Source organism: Bubalus kerabau, chromosome 14 (genome assembly GCF_029407905.1).
Source record: "Bubalus kerabau isolate K-KA32 ecotype Philippines breed swamp buffalo chromosome 14, PCC_UOA_SB_1v2, whole genome shotgun sequence".
In the NCBI taxonomy this organism is placed as follows: Eukaryota; Metazoa; Chordata; class Mammalia; order Artiodactyla; family Bovidae; genus Bubalus; species Bubalus kerabau.
The window spans coordinates 7,684,640-7,689,985 of NC_073637.1; the positions used below are offsets into that span (position 1 = coordinate 7,684,640).

General features: G+C 41.2%; 1 long non-coding RNA gene across 1 annotated transcript; it reads left to right on the forward strand.

Annotated features, from left to right (window-relative positions):
* The first annotated feature begins 2,714 nt into the window (after positions 1-2,714).
* On the forward strand, positions 2,715-4,951 carry LOC129626829 (uncharacterized). Its single transcript, XR_008702229.1, has 3 exons — positions 2,715-2,850; positions 3,109-3,174; positions 4,767-4,951. It is a non-coding gene; the product is annotated as an uncharacterized LOC129626829 (long non-coding RNA).
* The last annotated feature ends 395 nt before the right edge of the window (positions 4,952-5,346 follow it).

Genomic DNA, 5,346 nt, shown 5'->3' on the forward strand with positions numbered 1-5,346 from the left:
AAAGCTGCAAATCTCATTAAAATTTTTGAACACTTTGAAGCACCTTGTAAAGGTTTGATAATAACTCTCTTCAAGGCCCACCTATGCCTTCTTGGCCTCCAGACCCAAAGCCAGATTTACATTCTTTAAACTCTCCATCTGTGAACATCTTGTTCATGGAGTTTTATTCACATATTTACAACATTCTTTGTTCTCCATTCCTTCCTGTAGTCTAATATCCCATCTGATGTGTCCTCCCAAAACATATCCTTTAGAATTTATCTTACCATGATTTATTGGGTGCCTACTGTTATCAAGACAGTTGTTGTTCCATCGCTCAGTCGTGCCCAACTCTTTGCCACCCTGTGGACTGTAGCCTTCCAGACTCCTCTGTCCAAGGGATTCTCCAGGCAAGAATACTGGAGTGGGTTGCCATGCCCTCCTCCAGGGGATCTTCCCGATTGAAGGGTCAAACCTGTGCCACTTGTATCTCCTGTATTGCAGGCAGATTCTTTACCCACTGAGCCATTGGGGAAGCCCACAACTAAGTCATTATTACTGCTGTTTATTTTGAACTTTTTTTTTTTTGCTGTGCTGAGTCTTGCTGTGCACAGGCTTTCTCTAGTTGTGGTGAATGGGGGCTATTCCTCATTGTGGTGTGTGGGCTTCTCATTGTGGTCGCTTCTCTTGCTGTGGAGCACAGACTCTAGGTGAATGGGCTTTAGTGGTTGTGGTGCAGGCTTCGTTGCTCTGCAGAATGTGATCTCCCGCATAGCAGGTGGATTCTTATGGAAGGTGTTATTTTGTACTCTTAAGTATTACTGCTTATACTTCCATTATGTTGAAGTGCACGTGAATCACAAACTTTGAAAGAAAAGTATGAAGCCTTAAAAAAAAAAAAAAGAACATGAGAGTATTTTAATAAATGAGATAGATTAAAGATAATGCAAAACAACTGAGATATGATTAATAGATGGCCCCATCCAAACCATCCACAAAAGAAAATATTCATAGAAGTAGTTATGGGCCCCATAAAACTGTCCGTGTTTATGCCTGCCAGTGATTAAGAGATCACAATATATCAGTCACAGTGTTTTGTGAATAAGTTACTAGTTTAATGTAGCTGAACTGAGTGGGGTGGGACTGGAGGGCTGGAGGTGTGCCAGGCGTTTGGTGAATGCTCTGAGACAAGCAACAGTAAGAAGGAAGCGCTCCCTGGACCTGTCGTCTTAAACGCTCCAGTAATGTCTGTGTCTTTGGAAAGTTTTGTCAGGAAAGTCAGGAAAGATCCTGACTAGCAAGCAGGATAACCCCAGGCCTGAGAATCAAGTTGGATCATTTTGTGTTCTAGGATCTGAGCAAATGGAAAAATAATGATCCTCCATTCCAGACAGCAATTTTGGGTTCTAATGATTACATACAAAATGTTCTGATGCTGAGGCTCATATATTTGTTAAAATAAAACATGCAGCACTGGGATGGATGCAAAAATTATGTCCACTTTAAAAAAGTCTGCATAAGGCAGGAAAAAGAATATTAAAATCATATCTATTTTTATAATCCATGTATAATAAAACTGTGGTAAAGGGGAAGATAATAGATTATTTACATTACATTTTAAAGAGATCCAAGCTAAGTAAATTTCTTAAATAAATGAAGCATGTCTTTTCAGTTGCATTTCAGGAATTTTGAAGGAAATCTTTTCAAACTGATTGTGGCTATGACCCCTCCCCAACACAAAACAAAATATACTGCTAGTAATACAAACATTCTTTAGTCACTCAGGGGCATTTTGATATATTTGATAATTTTTTGGTAAGGTAAAAAAAATGTTTTTGATGATTCTTCTTTCTTTTGCTCTTTTCAGAGTCAGCTTACAAGACTCAGTCTTTCACATTACTGCTTCTAATGGGTGTTCACCTGGCGTTGATATAAAATGGAAAGTGCTATATAAATTTGGTAATGCTTCTAAAGAAAAATAATGACAACAATCCCTGTTAATATTTGCTTCCGCAACCTACTTTAACACCCAATTTTTCACATGTCTAATTTGATGAAGGAAGGATTAGTGACTTCGGGAACCATCTCCAACCCAGCTTCTCGGTCTGCAGTACAATCCCTAAGACATACTCAGTACCCAGCCACACTGCACTCTCTGCCTTTCATCACGGGTCACGCCATTATCTCAGACCAGAAGGCCTGCCTCCACATTCCCTGCATGTCCATCATTCATCACTCATGCCCAGATCACAGGAAATTTATGGCCTTCTTGACTGTTTCTCAGAGCATCCTAATTACATGAGGTATTTGGACTCTCCCACGTCTGCCTTCCATTCCAAGGACGGAAGCCGCCTTGAGATCCGGGACTCCATCGATTTACATTTCTGTTCTTGGTGCTTCATACGGTACAATACGTAGTTGTACTAAACCGGTGCTTGTTGAAATGCATCACAGAGGAATGGCTTTTTATCTGAAGGCTGTTATCGCTCACTGTCAGCTCCACCCACTTTAACACAGACAATTTTGTTCCACTCACTCACTCATTAATTCAATAAAAATGTAGCTGGTGTAATTACTATTATTATGTTATTATGTTCCAGCATAATTCTTTCCATCCCATCTCAACTGACAGTTTCAATAAACATGATGGGATCAGGGTGGGAAACAGGAGGCCTCATGGCAGAAGGGTGGGTAGCAATCAAGGAAATGTTTGGGGAATCCAACCTCAGAAGTAAGGAGAAGGAATGAAGGAGTCCTCCAGCTTTATTTCCTCTCTTCATCTTATTTTTTAATTTTTTAAGGATCATCTAAAATTAGATGGCTTCCCAGGTGGTAAAGAACCCAACTGCCAACGCAGGAGACAGAAGAGAGGTGGGTTCCATCCCTGGGTTGGGAAGATCCCCTAGAGAAGGGCTTGGCAACCCACGCCAGTATTCTTGCCTGGAGAATCCCGGACAGAGGAGTCTGGCGTGCTATAGTCCATGGGGTAGCAAAGAGCTGGACGTGACTGAAGCAACTTAGCATGCACACAAAATGAGATGGCAGGAAACAGAAGACTGTATTCCACCAACAGCAGCGTCATCCAGCCTCTCAAACGCTGCGGCTTTCTATCTTTTTTTCCTTTGTCAGGCTGGCCACATCACTGTGCTCATGGATCTACAGCCTGCTTCTCTTCCCTAATAGAAATATTAAAAGGTATATTTTATGACTGAATTGGTAAGAAAACTAGGGCTTCCCTGATAGCTTAATTGGCAATGCAGGAGATCCTGGTTCGATTCCTGGGTTGGGAAGATCCACCGGAGAAGGGATAGGCTATCCACTCCACGATTCTTGGGTTTCCCTCGTGGTTCAACTGGTAAAGAATCCACCTGCAATATGGGAGACCTGGGTTCAATCCCTGGGTTGGGAAGATCTCCTGGAGAAGGGAAAGGCTACCCATTCCAGTATTCTGGCCTGGAGAATTCAGTGGACTGTACAGTCCCTGAGGTCGCAAAGAGTCGGACACAACTGAGGGACTTTCAGTGTGGTATGAAGACTAGTACCAAATACCAAGACTAATACTAATACCAATATGTCCAGGGTGGGTTATATTCATTTCTTTCTTCTGCTTTATAAAGATATTAAGACATATTTGTGGCTCCTTGAAGCATGGTGGTTGTAGGCACTGTACCACTGCATCTGATGCGGGAGACCTCAGCGCCTCCTGCTCCTGGTATTCTTTCTGTGGAAATGTTCTCTTTCCTTATCTGACCCCTTCAGGCCTCAGCTTCAATTCACATGCTTGAACACAGTCTTTTCTGAACCCCTTCCAAGCATCCCTTCCAGCAACTTCTCAGACAAAATAAAAATCCTCGATTCCATCATCATCTCCTTTAGAAACCACCAACCCCTCATGTGCAGTAATTCACACTTATCCATGTAAATGATTATCTAATTAAAGACCATCTTTTCCAATAGAGTTTCAGGTCTATTGGAAGGCAGAAGATGTCTGGTCTCTCATATATAGCCATACCCTTGTTGTATATTCAAATCCATTTTAGAAAAGTGCAAGGTTGCAGATATTTTTTCTTCATAGCATGAAGTTATGTATTCTTTCTTTGGGAAGTGAAAGTGAAAGTCGCTCAGTTATGTCTGACTCTTTGTGACCCTATGGGCTGGTACGGTACGTGGAAATCTCCAGGCCAGAATACTGGAATGGGTAGCTGTTCCCTTTTCCAGGGGATCTTCCCAACCCGGGGATCGAACCCAGGTCTCCCACATTTCAGGCAGATTCTTTACCATCTGAGAGACCCTCTAAGTTGTTCTAAACACGACAATGGCTAAATGCAACAGACTGAGCCAAAAAACGTCCATGGGCTCTGATGTGACAATCACTTTGAATCACTGCCCTGCCATTGCCTTGTTATGTAAACGTAAAGCCAATCCCTTTCCGTCTCTGAAATTTACTTTTATTCTTGCTTTTCTTTATAAAGTGGAAATTGAATAGTTGCTTATGGCTGTTATAAGAATCAAAAAAGGTACATAAAAAAATAACAACTTTTGGATGGTCCCCCCATCAGGAAGACAGGAAAGAAATCACTGTAGATCTTCTATGCTGGGAAAGCATGGGGGCTTAGTTGTACTATGTTCTTGAGTAAATATGCATCCTTTTCTGAATGAGTGGGATTGCATTTATAAATGATAAAGAATTTAAAAAGTAATAAATATCATCATTATCAGAGTTGACATGCATCGTGAATTTGCGGATTTGTATAATGATTTCTCTTTCTATTGAGTCATCTCTGCAGTATGCTCATCTGACTCCCTTTGCCCTTTGAGACTGATGACTCTCTCCAAGGATCATCAGACACTGATGCTCCAAGAAAGACTATCAGGATGGCCCTGCGGTTATCTGTTGCCTATTTCAGTTACTGAAGCAGTGCATGCAAAGCTGGCCCTCTCAGCACGATGCCATCAGAAAGAAGAAAGAGAATGAGGCAAAAAAGAGCAATAAATCTTGAAAACAATCTTTTCCAATGGATTCGATCTGACATTTGAGTGGAGAAGGGAGTACTACTGGGGAATGAACATACAGGCATGTGGCTGACAATTCAAGGGAGAGGAAATTAGATGCTATATTGCAAGAGGTTTGGGGAATTGGTTATTAGGTCTCTGCTTTCTGACAGAGATAAATACATTAATACATTCCAGGAAGAATGTTTGCTAAGAGCAAGAATAATCTGTCCACAGTGATGTCTCAAAAAGTAAAAATCTTGAGAAAAGGGGACTTGGGCTATAACATCCGTTGCTCATTTTAGAAAGAAAGAAGCAAATAATGTATCTTTAAAAAAGAAAAGGAAAATACAGCTGAAGGACAATAATACTTCA